This window comes from Hypanus sabinus, chromosome 2 (genome assembly GCF_030144855.1).
Source record: "Hypanus sabinus isolate sHypSab1 chromosome 2, sHypSab1.hap1, whole genome shotgun sequence".
Lineage (NCBI taxonomy): Eukaryota > Metazoa > Chordata > Chondrichthyes > Myliobatiformes > Dasyatidae > Hypanus > Hypanus sabinus.
Window position 1 is genome coordinate 185,897,804 of NC_082707.1, and position 24,916 is coordinate 185,922,719.

At 44.6% G+C, this 24,916-nt stretch overlaps 1 protein-coding gene across 2 annotated transcripts in view; it reads left to right on the top strand.

The window, feature by feature from the left end:
• Nucleotides 1-17,766: 17,766 nt before the first annotated feature.
• Nucleotides 17,767-24,916, top strand: part of gtf2a1 (general transcription factor IIA, 1) — a 71,605-nt gene continuing 64,455 nt past the window's right edge. The window contains exon 1 of one of the 2 annotated variants that reach the window (XM_059961461.1): nt 17,767-17,965. The gene's annotated coding sequence lies outside the window, so the exon portion shown is untranslated. Of the gene's footprint in view, nt 17,966-19,644; nt 19,831-24,916 lie in introns of those variants that run through there. The other variant, XM_059961453.1, reaches the window with a different exon arrangement.

Below are 24,916 nucleotides of genomic sequence, written 5' to 3' on the forward strand. Positions count from 1 at the left end.
CATTTGCCATCTCATTGGCTCATCACTCAACCCTGGAACATCTGGACAGCAAAGATCAGGATGCTCTTTATCGACTACAGTTCAGCATTCAATACCATCATCCCCTCAAACTAATCAATATGCTCCAAGATCTTGGCCTCAATACCTCCTTGTGCATTTGAATTCTTGATTTCCTTACTTTCAGACCCCAGTCAGTTCGGATTAGTAACAACAGCTCCTCCATAATCTCCTTCAGCAAAGGTGCGCCTCAAGGCTGTGTGCTTACCCCCTGCTAAGCACGTATGACTGTGTGGTTAGGCACAGTTCCAATGCCATATTCAAATTTGCTGATGATACCACAGTCGTAGGCCAATTCAAAGGTGGTGATGAATCGGCATATAGCAGCGAGATTGAAAATCTGGCTGAGTGGTGCCATAAAAACAACCTCTCACTCAATGTCAGCAAGACCAAGGAGCTGATTATTGACTTCAGGAGAAGGAAACCAGAAGTCCATGAGCCAGTCCTCATTGGAGATGGAGAGTGTCAGCAGCTTTAAATTCCTCGGTGTTATTTCAGAGGACCTGTCCTGCACCCAGCACGAAAATGCAATTACAAAAAAGCACGGCAGCACCTCTACTTCCTTAGGAGTTGGTGGAGATTTGGTATGACATCTAAAACTTTGACAAACTTCTATCGTCGTGTAGTGAAAAGTATATTGAATGGCTGTATCACAGCCTGGTATGGAAACACCAATGTCCTTCAACAGAAAATCCTACAAAATGTAGTGGATACAGCCCAGCCCATCATGGGTAAAGCCCTCCCCACCACTGAGTACATCTACATGAAACACCATCACAGGAAATCAGCATCCATCATCAGGGATCCCCACCACACCAGACATGCTCTCTTCTTGCTACTGCAATCAGAAACTAGGTACAGGAAGCTTGGGACTCACGCCACCAGGTTCAGGAACAGTTACTACCCCTCAGCCATCAGGCTCTTGAATCAAAGGGGATAACTTAACTCGCTTTCACTTGGCCCATCATTGAAATGTTCCCACAACTAATGGGATCTCTTTTAAGGACTCTTCATTTCATGTTCTCAATATTTATTGCTTATTTATTTATTATTATTATTATTATTTATTTCTCTTTGTACTTGCACAGTTTGTTGTCTTCTGCACACTGGTTAAACCCAAGTTGGTGCGGTCTTTCGTTGATTCTGTTAAAGTTATTATTCTATAGATTTATTTAGTATGCCCACAAGAAAATGAATCTTGGGATTGTATATGTACTTTGATAATAAATTTAATATGAACTTTGAACATCTTCAATCTCTCACTGCTGCAGTCAGAAGTTTCAAAAAGGCAACACCTGCCAGTGCCCAATGAAAGCAGAGTGAGCTGCCTCAATGACTATCACCCACTTGCACTCACATCTACTGTGATGAAGGAACACACACAAAATGCTGGAGGAACTTGGCAGGTCAGGCAGCATCTATGGAAATGAACAAGCAGTCGATGTTTCAGTCCGAGACCCTTCTTCAGGACTGGACAGGAAGGGGAAAGGTGCCAGAATAAGAACGTGGAGGGAGGGGCAGGAGGATAGCTGGAACATGATAGGTGTAGCCAGGTGAGTGGACAACGTACAGGGCTGGAGGGGAGGAATCTGATAGGAGAGGAGAGTGGACAATAGGAGGAGGGATCCAGGGTGAGGTGATAGACAGGTGAAAATAGGTAAGAGGCTAGAGTGGGGAATAGAAAAAAAGGGGGGGGGGAGGGATTTTTTTGCTGGAAGGAGAAATTGATATTCATGCCATCATATTGGAGGGTATCCGGATGGAATATGAGGTGTTGTTCCTCCACCCTGAGGGTGGCCTCAGCGTGGCACAAGAGGAGACCATGGACCAACATGTGGAACAAGAATGGGAATCGGAATTAAAATGTTTGGCTACCAGGAAGTTCTGCTTTTGCCGGATGGAGTGGAGGTGCTTGATGAAGCTGTCCCCCAGGTTATGATGAGTCTCACCAATATAAAGAAGGCGGCACTGGGAGCACCAGACACAATAGACGATCCCAGCAGATTCACAGGTGGAGTGTTGCCTCACCTGGAAGGACTGTTTGGGGTCCTGAATGGAGGTGAGGGAGGAGGTTCTGTGGAAAGCGAAGAGAGGGAGGGTGATGAAGATACATGTGGTAGGATCCATTTGGAGATGGCGGAAGCTGCAGAGAATGATGTGTTGGATGCAGAGGCTCATGGAGTGGTAGGAAAGGACAAAAGGGACTCTATCCTTGTTAAAGCAGCTGGAACATGGGTGAGCGCAGATGTCTGGGATATGGAGGAGATGCAGGTGAGGGCAGCATCTATGGTAGAGGAAGGGAAGCCTCATTCTTTGAAGATGTCCTTAAAAGGAAAGCCACATCCTGGAAACAGATGTGATGGAGATAACAGAACTGAGAAAAAGCAATAGCATTTTTACATGAGACAGAGTGGAAAGAGGTATAGTCAAGATAACTGTGGAAATTGGTAGGCTTATAAAATATGCCAGTTGACAGTTTGAGATTGAGAAAGGGAAAGGGAGGTGTCTGAAATGGACCAAGTGAATTTAAGGACAGGGTAGAAGTTAAAGGCAATGAGCTCAGCATGGGTGCATGAAGCAGCACCAATCGAGTCATCGATGTAGTGGAAGAAGAGCTTGGGAGCATTACATGGGAAGGCTTAGACCATTGACTGTTCTATGTAGTCAATGAAAAGGCAGGCATAGCTGGGGCCCATGGCTACCTCAAGCCTAGAGAAAATAGGAGGAGCCAAAGGAAAAGTTGTTGAGGGTAAGGACCAGTTCTGCCAAATGAAAGAAGGTGATGAAGTGCTTTGAGAGGTTGCTCGTGGCTAGAATCAACTCCTGCTGAGGTAAGGACTTGAAGCCGCTGCCATTTGCCTATCGCCACAATAGATCTACTGTGGATGCAAACTCAATGGCTCTCCACCAATGTTCTCTCTAAGGTAAGCGCACACACACACACACCTTTTGCTACATGTACCCAAAGGAAGTTGAACGATGCACAAAATGTTGTCACCCTCTACCTCATTGGCATGTTAGGCATATTTCACATTCATACACAATCACATTTCCTTTTCCATTTTCTGATGTGGATGGTGTTGACAACATGGAGTTTGATTTGTCTGCAGATTTTAGAACTGGCTTGTTTATACTGTTTTTACTGAAGAAATTATTTATTCACTATGTCAAATTCCAAAGAAGCAGAGGACGTGAAGCGCAAAAGAACTGCTAGTTCATTTAAAGTGGAATGGCTTAATGAAACAGTAGAAAGCTCGTGAGGTCAGGAACGTGCAGCTACGAGAAATATTTATGTAAAATACAGAAGCTGGTGTTACCTGTGTGTACTGTCACGATGGAAACGTTCTGGAGAATTTGCAAATGGAAAGAAGAGGAGTGATGTTTGGAAACTTGACTTTTTAAAGTGTCATTTAGCAAGCAAATCACGTGGATGGTACGCAAAAACTCTGGCAAGAAAATCCTTCATTACCCGCTACAGGCCTGCTACATGTGTTTTGTGAGAGTGCAAATGAACCAGAGTGAAAACAATCAAACCCAGAGGAGATCAAAGTTCTTATTAACAGTGTTTTGCTAGCTATTAAAATAAATACTTCTATATATAAAATACAGCACACCCATGTTGTTGTCACTGGGCAAAAATTGCACAAGATTTTTGGCACACTGGTCATGACAAATCAGAGGGAACATTTGCACCACTTGGCCTTGGATCACTTGGACAATAGTAATACCTTTCATCAGGGTGCTGCTTATTTTCTACAGCTCAATGTTTGACACAATCGATCATGCCTTCAGTTCTAATCAACAAGTTCCAAAACCTGGGCTTTTGTACCACCCTCTGCACTGGATACTTGAGTTCCTCACCAAGAGACCACAGTCTGTGCAAATCAGAAATAACATCTCCTCCTCACAGACAACAAACACTGGCATACTTCAAGGATGTGTGTTTAGCCACTGCTCTATGCTCTCTACACCCTTGACTGTGCAGTTAGGCGCAACTCAAAAGCCATCTGTAAATTTGCTGATGACACAACCATCATCGACAAAATTTCAGATGCTGACAAGGAGGCGTACAGGGACGAGATAGATTAGCTGGTTAAGTGGTGTTGCAACAACAACCTTGCACTCATTGTCAGTAAGACCAAGGAATTAGTTGTGGACTTCAGAAAGGGGAAATCAAGGAATCACACACCAGTCTTGATTGAGGGATCAGCAGTGGAAAGGGTGAGCAGTTTCAAATTCCTGGGTGTCAGCATCTCTGAAGAATTCTCTTAGGCCCAACATATTGATGCAATTACAAAGAAGGCACAACAGCGGCTAGCTTTCAGTAGGAGTTTGAGGAAACTTGACACTCTCAAATTTCTACAGATGTACCATGGAGAGCATTCTAACTGGTCGCATCACCGTCTGGTATGGAGGGCCACTGCACAGGATTGAGAAACGCTGTAGAAAGTTGTAAACACAACCAACTCCATCATGGGCATTAGCCTCCCCAGCATCAAAAAGGCAATGCCTCAAAAAGGTGGCATTCATCATTAAGGACCCCCATTATCCAAGATGTACCCTCTTCTCATTGCTACCATCAATGAGGTGGTACAAGAACCTAAAGACACACACTCAACATTTCCTCTCTTTTTGCACTAATTTATTTTAATCTAATTAATATAAATTTAATTTTATATATATATGGTAAAAAAGACAAACAACTTTTTAACTGAGTAACAATTTATGTATTTAAATGAAATACAAACAAATCAGAATGCTAGCAATAGCTCTACAGTATTATAAAACTGTGCATTTGTTCTTAATTCATCTGTCGTATTCTCTTGGTTAAATGTAAATGAACGAAATCAGCGCCAGTTACCTAGTGCAGATAATGGACCCCCTTTAAGCAATGCATCCTCCAAATCTTCATTTTCATTGTTACATATCTTCATAATTTCAAATTTGTTCATTCATTTTTCATTTTCAATCTTTTTTATTGATTTTTAAACAAAAAAAGAGGAGAAATAAATCAGAGGAGAAGTTATAGCAAACACATAATGCAAAAAACAAACAACAAAAGAGATATATGCTGTCAAAGTGATATAAATATGATACTAAGCTATTTTATATAAACAAGAAACCACAACTCCTCTTGGCAAATCATAGACAAAAAAAGACTGGAAATTTTGATATGTTGAAGTAGTGAAATCATTTCATTTTCACTCCCAGTTATTTCTGACATCTCCATTCCTGAGCACTTGAAAATGCAGTGAGCAAAACAGTTCCAAATTGTCTTACAGCTTATTTCTTGCCAACCATCAGTACAAAAATCACTGCTTTTTGAACACAAACATAAACAACTGACGCTATTTAAAAAATGATCAATCTAAGCATGGTGTAGTGTCTTAATAACACAGAAGTGCACATGATTGGTGCTGGTTATAAGTTCTTTGGCATCAGTCTCCTGCCCCCATTAAATGGCATAGTGTCCCAAATAAACAAGGGGAATTCTGGCCATTTTTGCAATTTAGTTTTTGTTCTTTAAGAGTTGTCCCAAATAGGTGGCTGCCCTGATTCACCATTGAATACAATAAAGAGTACAATAGAGAATATAAATTGTAATTTATATATTCTTTATTATTATGTATTGCAGCCTCTCCAGAGCCAACCAAAAGTGTTTGGGTCTTTTTTAAATGTCCCTTTTACCTTGCGAGGCAATGATGGACATTAAGAACTTCAAGTACTGCAGGTCTACCGGATCAGTGAGTCACTTTTTGGCAGAGGAGCTAAAGGAACTGGACTTGATGTGGACAATGTTACTGCCTGCTACAGAAAGGCATTGGAATCAGTGTGTGAAAACAGTGTGCAGGCTAACAGCATGCAATTGACTTCGACGCTTTTCTTTGTGATCGCGAGACCCTGTTGGAAATCGGAGATGTAAAATACTGCAAGTCTGGTTCACTGGTCTATTGGCGAGACTGACAGCGGGGAGCTGCGTGGGCTCAGTTGTAGCAGGGACTCAGCCCCGTGCTACATGGTTGCCTGTTGCTGCAGTCCAGGAGGGGAGATGCTGGTGGTGTGGCACAGCATCTATGCTGAGTTGGGGGCTGGCCTTTCATTGATGCTGCTCTCCAGTGTTCGCTCAGTGGAAGACAAGCTGCATTGCATGCATGCATGCGTGTGTACAATCATCTGCAGACTGGCTTTTTCTTTCTAACAACATCCATACACCATCAATTTACAGGACATGTCACTCAGGGACTTGGGCTATATCTATTTTATTTGTTTGACTGTATGTTCACTACGATCTTGTGTATGTTCTCTATGTGCCTTGTGCTGTGTATGACTTTTGGTACTGTGCTTTGCACCTTGACCCCGGAGTAACTCTGTTTTGTTCGGCTGTGTTCGTGGGTATTCATGTATGGTTGAATGACAATTAAACTAACATGAATATACTGCTGGTGCAAAACAGATTTCATGGCATGTGGCAAAATTATTAAACCTTATTCTGATTCACTCATTGGTTGTACATTCAGAGAACCATCCTTCAACACGGTAACAAAAGGGGTAGAGCAATCACTCCAGTCGAGTATGATGTTCTCCTAAGGGTGGTCTTCTGGTGGGTCCTCAGATTGCTGGTGAGGCTGGTCCAGGATCCACATGCTCTGCTGTAGTGTAGGCGAGTGTAAGCGGTTAACGGTTGGGTCTTTTGATTGTTCAGTCTTTCCTTTCGCAGCTACCACTTGCTCTCCGTGGCACGGTGGAGGTTGCTCTCGTGTAGAGCAGCTTCCTCTTGAGGACCTTCTCTGAGCATTGTCACCTTGTCGTGGTGGAAAGGCTTGTGAGCTCCTGAGAACCTGGGAGCAATGCCGCCTGGAACTTGGCTCCTGGTACTCCTTGCCGGTAAGGTCAAGGGCGAAGTTCCAGATTAAGAGTGATCCAAACAAGTCCTCAACGGTGGAGCTGGCGGAAGATGATGACACATCACATTGGCAGTGATGGTGGAGGAAGGTTGCAGCAGTGAAGGATCCGCAGTCATCTTGCTTTCCTTCCCACTGGGCCCTGACCCCAATCTGTTAATGATGGCTGCCTGTGCATCACTCTCCCTACATTAAACAAAGTCACACACGGGCATTCTCTACTAAGGGAATCCACCCTAACAAAAGAGTTATGATTTGAATGTCTGGTTTTTGTACTAGGACTTTTGGAATAGACACACATATTGAATATTCAAAGCAACACTTAAGATGATGGAGGAAACTCTGCAGGTCAGTAGCATCTTTGGAGGGAAATAAACTCAAAGTCTCAGGTCAAGACCCTTCATCATTTCCCTCCTGGATGGTTAATTTCCCTTCATAGATGCTGCCAGACTTCTAGATTCAAGGTTGTTTAATACCATTTTCAGTATGTAAGTGTAAAGAAGATAAAAAGATGTTACTTCAGGTCCAATGCAGCATAAAATAAAACACAAGATAAAGAACATAATAGTAATTTAACAAGCACAATAAATATAAATACATAAGATAGCTTATATGCATTGATTGATTGTGTGTCCACAGAGTGATGCTAGGTACAGGAGTGTCTGTACATAAGGTACTGACAGGAAATGACTTACTGAGTCCCTCCAGCACTTTGTGTGTGTTGTTCTGGATTTCTAGCATGTACACAACATCCTGTGTTGAGCTGGTCACTGATTCAACTGTTTAGAGTGGAAACGGGGAGGGAGGAGTTTTGTCCGTATAACCACGGCTTGTTCCCTGCTCTTCACCTTGCACGGCGCTTCATGGCAAACCTGACCAGACCTGAACCTTGGCTGATATTGGTGTGAAGGTTTACGCCCCTGATGGTACAACTTTGCAGGGACTTGCATATCTTTTTGCCAAAATTTGTGTGTCATTTTGGGAGCTGCACCTAGTTTACCAACACACTCTCCCACAGACACTAATTGCCATCTGCTTGTTGACTGTTGATGAATGACTCATAATAGACACCAACCGAAAATGGCAGCTGTGTGCATGTTGCTATTCCAGGCTTCGAGAGGCTTTCACGAGCCAGACCCACAACATCCTTCGTGTGCTTTCATCTTTGCTATTGTTTGATCAAGGAGAAACCAGAACAAAATCTCAAAAGTCCTGGCATTGTGACAATTGCTCACAAGGACAGAGTGTTACAGCACAGATACAGTCCCTTTGGCCCATCTAGTCCATGCTGATCTGTTATTTTGCCTAGTCCCACCAGCCTGCATCTGGACCATAGCCCTCCACACCCACCCCATTCATGCACTTAGCTAGATTACTCTAAAATGTTGAAATTGAACCTACATCCACCACTTCTGCTGGCAGCTTGTTCCAAACTTGCACAACCCTCCGAGGGAAGAATTTCCCCCTCAGATTCCCTTCAAATATTTCACCTTTACTCTAAACCTATGTCCCCTAATTCTAGTCTTACCCAACCTCAGTGAAAAAAAGCTTGCCTGCATTAACCCTATCTATACCCCTCATAATTTTGTACACCTCTATCAAATCTCCATTCTCCTATGCTCCAGGGAATAAAGTCATAACTTATTTAACTTTTCCTTATAACTCAGGACCTCAAGTCCCAGCAACATTCTTGTAACTTTTCCCTGTACTCTTTCAAGCTTATGATATCTTTCCAGAACTACACACAATGCTCCAAATTTGGCCTCACTAGTGTCTTATACAACTTCAACGTAACATCCCAACTCCTGTATTCAGTACTTTGATTTATGAAGGCCAACGTGCCAAAAGTTTTCTTTATGACAAAATCTACCTATGATGCCTCATTCAGGAATTATGGATCTATATCCCCAGATCCCTTTGACCTACCATAATTGTCTGTATCCTACCATTCATGTGTAATTCCTACTCTGGTTTGTCCCTGCAAAGTGCACAATTCACACTTCTCTGAATTAGATTCCATTGGCCATTTCTCAGCCCATTTTTCCAGCAGGTCCAAATCCCATTGCAAGCTTTGATTGCCTTATTCGCTATCCACTACATCCCCAAGCTTGGATGTGCTGGCAATTGAGAGGGTCTGGAGGATGTATACGAGAATGATCCCAGGAATTGTATGAGGAGCATTTGATGGTTCTGGGCCTATACTTGCTAGAGTTTAGAAGAATGACCCACTGAATATTGAAATGCCTAGATAGTGTGGACATGGAGAGGCTGTTTCCAATAGTGGGGGTGTCTAGGACCAGAGGACACAGCTCAGAATACAAGTAGACCAAGAACAATTGTCAGATGGAGTCAGGTAGGGAAGGGTGCTGGAGTTGGGAGAGAGAAGCATATAACAACAAGCATAGAACAGTAAAAATCCTTTGGCCCATGATGTTGTGCAGATCTTTTAATGTACTCTAAGATCAATTGAACCGTTCCCTTGCACGTAGCCCTCCATTTTTCTTTCATACATATGCCCACCTAGGAGTCTCTTAAATTATCTTTAATGTACCAGACTCTACCACCACTCCTGGCAGTGCATTCCACTATCTGTGTAAAAAACTTACCTCTGACATTCCCATTTTACTTTCCTCTAATCATCTTAAAATTATACACCCCTTTTATTAACCATTGATGGTCTGGGAAAAATTATTTGACTGCACTCTCTTATCATCTTGTACATCTCTATCAAGTTACCTCTGATCCTCTGAGACGTTTGCAAGTGGATGATAGGTGAAGGCAGATGGAGCAGGGTGGCTGGGAGATATGCAGGAACACAAAGGGTGCTAAACTCTGCTGAGTAAAGGAAATGAGAATGGGAACCATTTGGGGAAAGGTGTAAGGCAGATGGAGCCAGAACCAGATGGTGGGGGGGGGCGGGAATGGGAGCATTAGTGGAGGGCTTGTGGGTGAAATGAGCGTGCAGTGAGTGGATAGACCTGTGAGAGGGAGCAAAAATAGGGGATGGTGGACTGGAGGGACTGGGATGGAAAGTGGACACATTTGGGGAAATGGAGGAGGTTTGGAAAGAGATTGAACCTTGAATGTCAATGAAAGGATCAGATCAGAGCTCAAGGGTTAATCAGAAGAGAAGGCCCAATGGCTGAGCCTGCACAATGTCTGCAAATCCATGAGTCCAATGGAGGCTGAAGAAGACAGTGGTGGCACAGTAGAGAGGGAGCTGCCTTGGCAACTCTCAACATTGACTCTGGACCCCATGAAGTCCCATGGCACCAGGTTAAACGTGGGAATGGAAACCTCCTGCTGATTACCACGTCCCGTCCTCCCTCAGCTGATGAATCAGTACTTCTCCATGTTGAGCAGCACTTGGAGGAGGCACTGAGGGTGGCAAAGGCACAGAATGTACTCTGGGTGGGGGACTTCAATGTCCATCACCAAGAGTGGCTTGGTAGTACCACCACAGACCGAGCTGGTTGGGTTCTTCTGGACAAAGCTCTAGACTGGGACTACAGCAGGTGGTGAGGGAACCAACAAGAGGGAAAAACACACTTGACCTCATTCTCACCAACCTGCTTGCTGTGGAAGCATTGGTAGATGCGACCACTGTACAGTATTTGTGGAGACTAAATCCCATCTCCATATTGAAGAAACCCTCCTTTGCATTGTGTGGCACCACCACTGTGCTAAATGGGATAGACTTCGAACAGAACTAGCAGCCCAAGACTGGGCATCTATGAGGAGCTGTAGGCCACCATCCACAGCCGAATTGTACTCAACTACAATCTGTAACCTCATGGCCCAGCATATCCCCCACTCTAACATTACCACCCGGCCAGGGGATCAACCCTGGTTCAGTGAGGAGTGCAGGATGGCATGCCGAGAACAACACCAGGCATTCCTCAATATGAGGCGTCACCCTGGTGAAGTCACAATACAGGACTACTTGCATGCCAAACACCAGAAGTAGCAAGTAATGGACAGAGCTAAGTGATCCCACAACTAACGGATCAGATCCAAGCTCTGTAGTCCTGCCACATCTGGCCGTGAACGGCGGTGGACAATCAAACAACTCACTGGAGGGGGAGGCTCCACAAGTACGTCCATCCTCAATGATAGAGGAGTTCAGCATGCCTGTGCAGAAGATGAGGCTGAGGCATTTGCAACAATCTTTGGTCAGAAGTGCCGAGTAGATGATCCAGCTCAGCCTCCTCCAGAAGTCCCCAGCAACCCAGATGGCAGAATGCAGCCAATCTGATTCACTCCACGTGATATCAAGAAACAGCTGAAAACTCTGGATACTGCGAAGGCTTTGGGCCCAGACAAAATCCCAGCAGTAGTCCTGAAGATTTGTGCTCCAGAACTTGCCGCACCACTAGCCCAGCTGTTCCAGTACAGCTACAACACTGGCATCTACCCGGCAATGTGGAAAATTACCCAGATATGTCCTGTACACAAGAAAAAGAACAACTCTGACCCAGCCAGTTACCGGCCTATCAACCTACTCTCAATCATCAGCTAAGTAATGGAAAGGGTCATCAACAGTGCTATCATGCAGCACCTACTCAGCATTAACCTGCTTATGGATGCCTAGTTTAAGTTCCATCAAGGCCACGCAGCTCCTGACCTCATCACCTCCTTGGTCCCAATACCAGAGGTGAGGTGAAAGTGATAGCCCTCGACTTCAAAGTAGCATTTGACCGAGTATGGCATCAAGGTGCCCTAGCTAAAATGGAGTCAATGGGGATTGGGAGAAATCTGCTGGTTGGAATCATACCTGACACAAAGGAAGATGGTTGTGTGGTTGGAAGTCAGTCATGTCATCCTCAAGACATCACTCCAGGACTTCCCATCTTCAGCTGCTTCATCCATGACCTTCCTTCTGTCATAAGGTCAGATGTGGGGATGTTCATAGATGGCTGCACAATGTTCTGCACCATTCATGACTCCTCGGATAGTGAAGCAGCTCACACCCAAATGCAGCAGGATCTGGACAATATCCAGGCTTGGGCTGACAAGTGGCAAGTAACATTCGAGCCACACAAGTGCCAGGCAATGACCATCTCCAAAAAAAGAGGCTCTAATCATTGTCCCTTGACATTCAGTGGCATCACCATCACTGAATCAAAAGAACATGAGAAACAGGAGCAGGAGTAGGCCATCTGGGCTGTCAAGCCCGCTCCGCCATTCAATAAGATTATGCCACGGACTCACCTCTACCTACCTGCCTTTTCCCATTAACCTTTAATTGCCTACTGTGCAAAAATCTATCCAACCTCGTCTTAAATATATTTACTGAGGTAGCCTAACTGAATCACCACTCTCTGGGAAAAGCAGTTCCTTCTCATCTCCATCCTAAATCTTCTCCCCTGAATCTTGAGGCTATATACCCTAGTTCTAGTCTCACCTACCAGTGGAAACAACTTTCCTGCCTCTATCTTATCCACCCCTTTCAAATATTTATACGTTTCTATAAGATCTCTTCTCATTCTTCTGAACTCCAGAGAGTATAGACCCAGGAACTCAATCTCTCCTCATAGTCTAAAATCCCCTACTATCAACATCGAGGAGGTGGGGGGGGGGCATTACCATTGACAGGAAACTGAACTGGTCTAGCTACATAAACACCGTGGCTACCAGAGCAGCTCAAAGGCTAGGAATGCTACGGTGTGTAACCCACCTCCTGACTCCCCAAAGCCTGTCCACTATCTACAAGGCTCAGGTCAGGAGTGTAATGGAATACTCGCCACTCGCCTGGATGAGTGCAGCTCCATCAATACTCAAGAAGCTTGACACCATCCAATACGAGGCAGCCCACTTGATTGATACCCCTTCCACAAGCATCCAATCCCTCCACCATCGATGAACAGTTGCAGAGCGTGTACTATCTACAAGATGCACTGCAACAACACATCAAATTTCTAAGGCAACACCTTCCAGACCCACGACCACTACCATCTAGAAGGACGAAAACAGCAGAGACCTGGGAACACCACTACTCGAAAATCCCCCTCCAAGTCACTCACCATCCTGACTTGGAAACATATCGCTATTCCTTCATTGTCATTGGGTCAAGATCATGGAATTACCTTTCTAACAGCACTGTGGGTGTACCTACACCTCAGGAACTGCAGCGGTTCAAGAAGGCAGCTCATCACCACCTTCTCAAGGACAACTAGGAATGGGCAATAAGTGCTAGCTTAGTTGGCGATGCCCACATCTCATAAATTAATAAATGTTTAAAAAAAACTAACCTTCCCCATCAATGAACTGGATATTTTTAAATGGTTATTGAGACTAGTTTATTTTCTTATACCAGGTTTTAAAAATTCTGATTATTTTTCCCCTCCCGTTCTCTCTTTTTCCATTCGCCATTCTGGCTCCCCTCTTACCCCTTTCTCCTCATCTGTCTGTAACCATCCCCCCCCCCCTTTGATGCCCCTCCGCCTTCCTTTTCTCCCATGGTCCACTGTCTTCAATCAGATTCCTTTTTCTTCAGCTCTTTACCTTTTCCACCTATAACCTCTTGGCTTCTTTTTACAACCCCCCCCCCCCACCCCCACCCGCTCACCTGGTCTCACCTATCACCCTTCCCCTTCTTCCCTTCCCTTCTTATTCTGACTTCTGTTCCCTTCCTTTTCAGTCCTAATGAAGGGTCTCAGCTGGAAACGTTGACTGTTTATTGCCCTCCATAGATGCTGCCTGACCTGCTGAGTTCCTCCAGCATTTTGTATGTGTTGCTCTGGATTTCCAGCACCTGCAGAACCTCTTGTGTTTATGACTTGTTGCAGATGACCTTACTTGAATGGAGCAGACTTCAGGAGGACTGAGCAGAGACAAAACTTCTTCATCTGACTCGGCTTACTGGGACTGGGGGGGTCACAGTACAATGATAAGGGGAATGTCATTTAGAATTGAGATGAGAAGAAAACACTTCATTTAAAAGGCTTCATTCAGCTTCACTTGCCCCATCACTGAACTGTTCCCACAATCTGTGGACTCACTTTCAAAGACTGTTTATCTCATGTTCACGATATTTGTTTTTTTTTCTCTTGTATTTGCACAGTTTATTGTCTTTTGCTCACTGATTGTTTGTCCACGCTGTAGAGTGTGGCCTTCCATTGATTGTACTATGGTTCTTGGATTTATTGAGTATGCCCGCAAGAAAAATAATCTCAGGGTTGCAGACGGTGATATATATGTATTTGGATAATAAGTTTACTTTGAACTTTTAACCTTACCAAATTCTCTGTGAATGTTCTATTACCGATTGTGTTCAATACATAGTTGGATAGTAAGAAATGTAGAACCACCATGGACGGTCTCAAGCCCAGCAGCAAAATGAGGAGGCTAATAACCCCATCCTGTGAAAACCTGGTGCTACAGAAACACCAACAGAAGCTCCAAAGACCGGCACCAAGAAGATGGACTACACCTGGGGATAACTTGGAAGACTGGCCCAGAGCAGAGGACTCTGGTGAACTGCTGCCAGCTGCCTATGCCCCAGTAGGGGTGATGGGCTCAATTTACTTACCAGGGAATGTGGGATTAGAGTGGAAACTGGATGATATGGCAAATTAGTCTGGAGGTTACTGTGGTGAAGATAGTTTTAGGAGTCATGTGGCTTCCTCCTGATTTTATCTATGAGAGATGGGAAATTAAAATAATTAAACAGAATGGTTTTGAAATTATCTCATCAGTCATATCACACTGCCGGAGGTCTTGTCTTACAAATGTCCCTTTGAAAGCTGTCCTCCACCTTCCAGTGATGGGCATTGTGGAGAAACTGGGTCTGTTAGAGTAAATTAGTTTATTATTGTCACAAGTACTGAGATACAGAAAAATTACCATTCATGCAGACCAGTTCATTACAACAGCGCATTGAGATAGCACAATCAAGATAAAACAGAAATAATGTGCAGAATGATGTGTTATACTTACAGAGAAAGTGCAGTGAGGTCAAAAGTCAATCTTATCATATTAAGGGAAGAATTAAGAAGAATTTCTTCTAATAGAAAGGCACAAAATTAGGAGTCATGTTAACAAGGCTGCTTGGGGGGAAATTTTTTCCATTGACAGAAGCGGAGGAAGAATCAGAGAGGGAGAGGAGGAGGAGGAGATTTTCTATACACGCCAGGTTAATATAGTCTGCAATATCTGGCTAAAAGTGCAGCGGGAGCTGATTGTGTTGGAACCTCAGAATGGGAACTGGCTACACTGTGGAAAAGGAAACGCTGAGGGCGATAAGGAACAGGTGGAAGAGAGGAACCAACTGGAGACTTTTTACAGAGAGATACACAGGCACATATTGGGCTGAGTGTCCTCCTCTCACAACCAAAGAACTTCATGAAACATAAATGGGAATCTCACTGAAACCTACCACGTATTGAAAGGTCTAGATAGAGTGGACATGGAGAGGATGTTTCCAATAAGGTTTAAGCTGAGCAACCATTGTTGGAGTGGACAGTGTTAGAGTGGAACGTTTTGAGGCTTTGGCAAGAAGGGGTAGAGACTAAGTTAAGTTTCTGGTAAGTTACTTTCTTCCTTTCTTTGCCTTTTAGTGACTAATTGGTGCAGTGACAATGGGCCCAGGGTCAATGGTGTGTTCTTTGTGTCAGGTGTGGGAATTCTGGGAAACCTCCAGGCACCCTGATAACTACATCTGAAAGAGGTGCATCTAGCTGCAGCTCCTTACAGACTGTCTTACAGAACTGGAATTGCAACTGGATGGGCTACAGGCACAGGGATGCACAAGGCCGCAGAGAATTTGCAGACAACATACTGAACAAATACAAAAGAATGGTGGGCTCAGGCAGATCCATCACAGCTACAGCTCTTCCCATCTTCAAGGAACATCTACCACAGGCAATGACTCAGGAAGGCATACGGGTACGAAATGTCAATGGAAGGGGCAGAAGTGGGTGTAACTGCAATCTTTAAGAAACATTCAAACAGGAACATGGATAGGAAATGTTCAGTGTGATATGGCCCAAATTCAGGGTCATAGGATTAGTGCAGATGGGCATCTTGGACTCTCAGTTGAATTCCCAATGCTGGACTCTGATAAGTAAAGGCAGTCAGAAAAGGAACCACTGGGGGAGAGGTGTATGACAGCTGAAACCACAACCATTTGGTTCACAGTGTTCATATTGACCAGTGGGCACGCATGTGTATCAATCCCACTCTCCTGCACTTGGGCCATCGTCTTCAAAGCAAGTGCTTATCTCAATGCTTCAGACTGCCAGTGACTCTGTTTCCACTGTGCTCTGCCAGTGTATATCAGTTACATACATTCATCCTCTGTACTTCATGCATTCAAGACAACAACAGTGCCTTTATTATTTTTTTTTATTTAGAGTTACAGCATGATTATGGGTCCTTCCAGCCCAGCGATCATAATTTCACTCATATGACCAATTAACCTACTAACCCGTACGTCTTTGGAATGTGGGAGGAACCTGCAGCGCCCCACCCCCACCCCCGGTTCTATAAACCTGCCACCACACACACAGTTCAGGCTTCTTCCCCTCCACCACCATCTGGTCTGGTTCCATCTGCCCTCCACTGGTTCCCATCCTCACGGCCTTTAATTATCAGAGTCCAGCACTGTGGGCCCTTGTGTTTCTGCTCATAGCTTCCAACCTTCATACTCCCCTTACCTTGCCCCATCTGCATCTCAATTTCCCTCGAGATCAATAAAGTATGTCTGTCTGTCTGTAATAAACAGTATATGTGTTTTCTCTCTCACTGTGTCTGCCTTCATCCATCTTCCACCTGCCTCTGTCTCTCAGCTGCACTCTGCTTACCTCCCCTACCTGGTGTAACCTACCCCTCCTCTGTCCACCTATCGCCTCAGACTTCCATCTCATCACTGCCCTTCCGTAAGATCGTAACATATCATGACAGCAGAAAGCTGGCCGATGGTGTGGTGGCATCAGCACTGGACCTCGAGGCAAATTGTCCCGAGTTCGAATCTGGTCGGCTCCTTGCTCACTTTCCATCCCTGCTGAGTTGAGTGTCGAGTTAGTGAAAAGGAACAACACAGATAGAAGCAGGTTCGGGCCTTTCAGCCCACCCACTGAGTCTGCACCACCATTAAATCATGGCTGATTTATTATCCTTCTCAACCTCATTCTCTTGCTTTCTCCCTGTAAATTTTTGACCAACCTCCATAGCCAACCATGGCAATGACTTGCACAGATTCACCACTCTCTGGCTGAAGTGAAATGGGTCATTTGTGTCAACGACCAACACAGTCCCAGGATGAGCTGGGGGCAGCCCACAAGTGCCCCCACGTTTCTGACACCAGCTTAACACCCCCACAGCTCACTGACCGTACGTCTCTGGAACGTGGAAGGAATCGGGCACCCGTAGGAAACCCATGTGTCACAGGGAGAAGGTACAAGCTCCTTCCAGACAGAGTCCTGATCTTACAGGAAGCCCTGTAAAGCGTTATGCTAACTACCACTTTACCCTGTCACCCTCAAGTTCCTTGTGTCTCCAGAGGCCATCTGGCCTGCTTCAGCTCGAATGAAGTTTCAGTTTCACTTTCGATTCCTTTCTGCATTTTCTTTTAGCATTTCTGTTAACTTTAATTTCCTTTCGAGCGCTCTCAGTGAATCCGTATTTACACATCAGACAGTGAACTCTAAATCCAATCTGTCACAATAACGTCTTCACTTGGTGAGTGGTTGAAAACTCTGTGTCTGAACACTGTGGTTCCTAAGATCCGGATTTGAGTATTAAAAAAAACCTGTTCCAAGGCACCTCGAGGGTTCCCTGTGCTGTCGAGGCAGCTGTCTTAAGAACGAGTCTGTAAAGGTGGGTCTAGTTTGTCCCATAGAAGAGCAGGGGAATGTTTCAGCACCTGGCTCGCTGGCTGATCTTCGCTGTGTACAGTCCACTCGTTGGAGCCTGCTTCTGGTTTCCATTTAAGAGGAACAGCGCCTGACCTACTGCCTGGGTAGACTACGAACCAGTGGCAAGGACACAGAATTCTCCGATTTCAGGTAACCTGATCTCTCCCCCCACTATCCCATTTCCCCTCTCTCTCTCTCCCTGTGACCTACCCATCTCTTCTTTCACCCACCCTAGCCCCCCCATCACCCCGTTTCTCTCTCCTCCTCCCACCAACTCTCTCTTTCCTTCACTCGCACCCTTTTCCCTCTGCTTCTTCTGTCCTCACTGTTCCCACCTACCCTCTCCACCTTCCTTGTTTGGTTCCACACTCCGCCATCCTTTCCTGTTAGATCCAGTCACCTCCAAGCCTCTGTCACTATTTGTACCCTTTGCTCCTCCGCCTGTCTCCCTCACCTGATCCACCCATCCCTTGCTGGGGCCCAACCCCTCCCCACCTCATTATACTGATGATCCCCTCTCAGACTTGCAGTCTGGATGAAGGGTGTCGACCCAAAATGGCACCTGCCCATTCCCCTCCACAGATGTTCTTCCAGCATCTTGTTCTGTTTTTGCTCCAGATAAAGCACACAGACTGGTGAAGGAACTCATTAGGCAAGGCAGCATCTATGGAGGGAAATGGATAGTTAGGCCCAGACCCTTCAGGGCCGCTTCCTGTCTACAATCAGAGGCTGTAGACCAAACTAAGAGGTTGAGCATTTCATGAGGTCAAACTGGGAAGGTCTGGAGACATAAACATGTCAAGCGACTGGAAAATTCAAAGCTACATTTGTGAGATGGACCAGTGTGTGGGATCCCCTTTATTTGTCTGTCTGTACAGCACCAACAGTAACTCAACACTACAGTCTGCATTCTACATTGTTTTCTTTTTCCTACTTTCTGTATGACAAAGGACAAAGTAAAATTATTATCAAAGTACCATGTACAACCTATGATTTGTTTTCTTGTGGGCATACTCGGTAAATCCTAGAAACATAATAGAATCAATAAAAAGCTGCACCCAACAGGACAATCAATGTGCTAGCATACTGTACAAATATGAAAGAATAATAATAAATAAATAAGCAATAAATATTGAGAACATGAGATGGAGAGTTCTTGAAAGTGAGTCCATAGGTTGTGGGAACAGTTCAGTGACGGGGGGAGTGAGGTTGAGTGAAGTTATCCCCACTTGTTCAAGACCCTGGTGGTTGAGGGTATTGGTCAGAAAGAAAAGCAGTCAGTGAACAGGGTGATGCACCATCAATAACTCACTCTGAGACGGAAAGGCGAGATATCGGCTTTTATTGACTGGAAGAAGGAACAAGCAGTGAGTGACCACCATACTACATCCTGGAGACTGAGAGGCCGGGCTCAGGCCTCAATCGCCTTTATACAGGGGTCAGTGGGAGGAGCCACTGGAGCAGTCAGCAGGGGACGAGTCCAGACAGGTATATGTAGTTCACCGCACAGGGTTGGAGGTGGACATTTTGTGAGACTGTCCTTACAGCTGCCATTTTGTGATCTTTCAATTGGTTTCTTGCACCAGGGATAATTTAATCAGAGTAATTGAATGTGCACAAGGAGTTTCAGCTTGTAACCTGCTAAATCTTGATACCATTGTCTGACAATTAGCTATTTATTATGTAAAGTAGCAGGTTTGTAGGAGGAGCAATCTGAAATCTCATTAGATTCAGTGTCTGGGTTACCTGGTTTGACTGGTTTGAAGCAGTTGGAGTTGCAAGGATTTAAAGGTAAGAGGCTGAGGGTAAAGGCAAACGTTATGGAACATTGCTGGTGGTAGTTCTGGACGAGAGCTAACCAGAAGGTGTATTTGAGCAAATGAGATTGAGGTGCAGCATTTGAACTGGTGAGGAACAAGTTTAACAGCAAGAGAGTGTCAACTCCCTAGAGACCAACCATCATGGATGTGGAGTACCCCATGGGAGCACGAGGAACACATGGCCACCTTTCCAAGGTATTACTGTTTCTATTCTTTGACTGTTCACGAAGGTTCGGGGAAACATGGTAGGCACACCCACAGGTGTTCATTTGTGTGAATTCACGTCCTTGTGAACTAAGCCAGTGAAGGTACTTGTCAGTAAATGCAGATTCTCTCTGTGCCTAACGATCATTGTTCCTAATGGGCAATCCTTGTAACAAGGGGTAACAACTGCTCCTGAACCTGGTGGTGTGAGTCCTGATGATAACAGAGAGAAGTGAGCATGGTCTGGGTGGTGGGGTCCTGGATGGTGAACGCTGCTTTCCTGTGACCGTGTTCTGTGTAGCTGTGCTCACGCACACGGACATTTTTCTGTGTAGCTTGGTACACGTGGCCATAACAAACTAATACTGCTACACTGTCTGTACAGATCATTTCAACGCATTAGTGCATTGAATAGGTTAAATAGAAAACTATAAAAGAATGCAGACTATCAAGTTCAAGACTATTGTCATCTGACTGTATAGCAATGGTTCTCAACCTTTTACTGCTTGCAGCCCCACTTGTGACTTTCATTTGCCTCAGTCTCCATTAGTTACTAAGGCTTTTTTTGTCAACTGTACTAATTATTCTAATATACAGCCAATATTTATGTTGGTATTGGTATTATTTGTTAAGTATAATGTTAGAGCTGTATATGAAAAATAAAACTACTTCAAAGCTCTGAATAGGATACTTTATTTGTAATATATGATATTCTTCCAACCAGCTATGAAAAGCGCATATTATTGTTAGTTTGAGTACTTAGTGAGGTCTTTGTGACTGATGCAAATTTGCATGTTTCGGAATATCTGGTTGCAACTTAAAGATAATCGAAGATCACCCCTTTTCACACCATCAAAATGGTTATGAGCTTTTGATAGCAAGAGAAAAGCTTCACTGAAACCATATTCAACTGGGTAAGAGGTGGGGAATCCAATTTAAAAACAGCTTTGCTTTCTCCCAGAGCTGTGGAAACTTATTTTGAATATCACTAGTTATCCAGAAATTTTGCTTGCTGTGTTTGAATTTTGCTCGAGCCGTTGTATCGCTCTGCAGCTCAGTGAGACATTCTGGCAATGTGGTGTCAACATCACTCGCGTTCACTCCAAATGCCCAGTCATCTCCAGCAGGTCTCGAACCGAAACTCCCCATCAATGATCAGATATACAATTGGATCATCATCTTGCAATTCTATTTTAAGAGTGGCCAGAGAAGGAAATTGCATAAACAGGTTTGAGCTTTCTATGGAAAAGGGTTATAGCCCCTTTGCATGATCCGAGATTGCAGCTATTTTGCCGTGTAACTGTTTAATAAATTCAGTTTCTCAAATATCTGAGAGCTAAAGTATGTCAGACTTAGCAGCAACATGGAGTCATAGAAAAGTACAGCTCAGAAATAGGCCATTCGGCCCATCCAGTGTTGCTGAACCATTGAAACTGCTTACTCCCATTGACCAGCACTGGGACCATTGCCCTGTGTATCCCTCCCATCCAAACTTAAATGTTGAAATCGAGCTTGTATATGCACCACTTGCGCTGGCAGCTCTTGTGACCCTCTGAGTGAAGAAGTTTCCCCTCATGTTCACCTTTTGCTCTAGTTGACCTCTAGTTGTAATCTCACCCAGCTTCAGTGGAAAAAGCCTGCTTGCATTCGTCCTATCTTCTGAGGCCGCTGTTGGTCAGGATGATGCATCCTAGCTGTTTAGATACGCAGGTCAGGTCCGTGCAATATGGAGAGCAAGCTGTTACCCACATAGCAAGCTCCCCCTCTCCATGCATCTGATATACCCAAAGGAATGACAGAGTCTGATTGAGTTTGGCACCAGCTGTGTTGCAAGAGTTGCCAGTCAGCATTGAACTCTGCTTTGGACTGCCTTAGGGACTCTAGCTTTGGATTTTTCCCTCCGAGTTTACTCCTGAAACCTTTCCTATGAGAGGGTACAGCTACGAGGCAGTGGAGGTTTGAGATCAGAGTTTCGGTTCTTTTCAAGTGAGCTACCAACCATGGCTGACGAGCCCCATCTGCCCGAAGCAACTGGTTTTAAGGCACCAGTAACCTACATTTGTTCCTCTTTCTGTCAGTAGAAATGGTTCTGCTGGACTTGGTAGCTAAGCCACACATGAAGGAGCTGGACTTGGTTGTCACAGGCTATTTAAGATATTGGGAGCATTTAATAGGTAGTGGGAGCTTATCCCCACTACCACCCCCAGCTATGACAACCTTAATAAATCGTTTTGTATACCTCCATTAAATCTCCTCTCGATCTTCTATGTTCCAAGGAATACAGTCCTAACCTATTCAATCTTTCCTTGTAACTCAGGTCCTCCAGACCCAGCAACATCCTTGTAAGTTTTCTCTGTGTTCTTTCAACCTTATTTACATCTTTCCTGTAGGCAGGTGACCAAAACTGCACACACCACTCCAACACTGCCCCACCAAGTTTTACATAACTTCAGCGTAACATCCCAACTCCGTACTTTGATTTATGACCAATGTGCCAAAAACTTTATTTGTGACCCTATCTAATGAAAGATTTTTTTAAAAAGAAAAGCTAAAGGAAAAGTAAAGACTGTCCAAGCCGCTTACCACCGAGAAATGCTACAATGCTATCAAGAAAAGCAAATCAAACTTCCTTTCCAAATATGAGTATCAGGAATGTAATGGATGTTGTAGTGGTAGATAGTGATGTAATGGTAGACTTCATGCGTTCTTGTTTCTGGCAGATGACCCCTGCTGCAGTAGCTGCAGCCTTTGAGTCACGTTTATAAGTATTATAACATGCACAGGTCAGTGGAAGGCACATGGAACCAGCCTCCTGCTGCATGGTGGCTGATTGGCCTTGCTGCAGACAGCCCAGTCCAATCTGCAGTTTGTGATTTGGGGGTGGACGAGGAATGGGGCTCAAGGGGCTGCACACACATTTGCATCACCTAGCATATTTTCCCATTCATTCAGGGTTCCAATTAAATTATGTACAGTACATAAATCCATTTCTCTTGTTTTAATATTTAATTAAAACAGTAAACTTATCATGGCTCATTCAGAAACTCCTGTGGCCCAAAGATTCTTGTATATTTTACTTGTGGCCCCTGTGAAATCTGACATGGCCACCTGGGGGGAACGTATGGCCAAATGAAACAACGTACCTCCGGACCACGTTGTATCCACAAAATGTATATTATACAGCATGTAAAACAAAATATTGCCTCAAAAAAGTTAATAAAATATAATACGAAGTGCATGTAGTGCCCAGCACAGTTAACAGTAAACAGCTCCCTGTCCTAGTTTGAGACCTCAGTGGTGGCTGGGTATTCATTAGTCTCTCAGCCTGAGGGAAGAAGCTGTTACCCAGTCTACCAATCCTAGTCCTGATGCTTCTGTACCTCCTTCCTGATGTTGTCGGATGAGTGGTAGGGATTCTTAACAATGCTTCCTTTGTTTACAACGGCCCCGGTAAGTGTCACAAAAAGGGAAGAGGGAGACGCTGGTGATCCTCTGTAGGGTCTTGTGGTGCAATGCCTTACCGCTTTCATACCCCACAATGATACAGCCAGACAGATCACCTTCAATAGTGCTCCAGTTCGAACAGAGAGGGGAGACCTGCGGGTCTCAATCTCCTCAGAAAGTGTAGGTGCTTATGAAGTGATGCACCATCAATAACTCTCGGAGACGGGAGGCGAACGATAGACTTTTATTAGCAGCAAGAGACCACGATTAGTAGCAAGAGACCACCACACAACATCTTGGAGACTGAGGGGGGAGCAGTGCCTCCAACCACCTTTATACAGGAGTCTGTGGGAGGAGCCACAGGAGCAGTCAGCAGAGGGGTGATTCCAGACAGGTATATGTAGTTTACCACACAAAGTATTACAGTGTTACATCTACAGAGGAACAGAAAGTGCACTGCAGGCAGACAATAAGGTGCAAGGTTACTATGAGATAGAATCTTGGCTTCACAATCTATCTTGTACTAGAGGATCATTCAGTAGTTACGTAGTTGCAATTATGGGTCTGTTAATAACCTTGACTTTTTGACTTTTTGACTTGACAATGCTGATCAAGGGCGCCTTTGAATATTTTAGTTTGTCTGCAACAGACTGTCCAGGAACTTGCCTCTGTCTGAATCATTGCTCGAGGAAAGAGGTGGAAAAACATAAGGACAATAAGACATAGGAACAGAGGTAGGCTATTCAGCCCATTGACTCTGCTGTGCTTTTCATTCATGACTGGTTTATTTTCCCCCTCAACCTCATTAATCTGTCTTCTCCCTGTAAACTTTGATGCACTAACTAATCAAGATGTCATCGACCTCTGTATTAAATATACCCAATGCCGTCTGTGGCAATGAATTCCACAGATTCATCAACCTCTGGCCAAATAAATTCCTCTTCATGGCTGTTCTGAAGGGGCACCCTTCTATCTTGGTCCTAGACTCTCCCACTACAAGAAACGTCCTTTCCACGTACACTCTAGCTTGGCCTTTCAATATTCAATAGGTTCAAATGAGATTTCCCCTGCTCCCTTCCATTCTTCTGAACCCCAGCAAGTACAGGCCCGAAGCCATCAAACACTGCTCATATGTTAACCCTTTCACTTTCGGGCTCATTCTTGTGAACTTCCTCTGGGCCCTCTCCAATGCCAGCACGTCCTTTCTTGGATATGGGGCCTAAAGCAAGGTCAGTGATGAGTTGGACATTATTGATCATCAGAGAGACACACAAGGAGTCTGGAGTAAGGAAAACAAACTGGTGGAGGAACGGAGTGTGTCAAATAGTATCTGCGGAGGAGAAGGGAACTGCTGATTCTAAGTCAGGACTGAGTAGAGTGGGAAGGTAGCTGGTATAAAGATGGTATAATGGGAGGGGTGAGATAGGGGCCAGAAAATGGACAGAGAAGAGGCAAAGGGGGCTAGGCGGACTTCAAGTATTTATGTTTAATTTGTTTTCTGTGTGATGTCTGAACCCATGTGATTGTGAAGCTGCCATAAGCAGGTTTTCAAGTATCTGTACCACTCTGGCCTTGTGCACATGCCAATAAACCCTTGGCTTCACTTGTGCCACCTGGGGGAGTGGGAGAAATC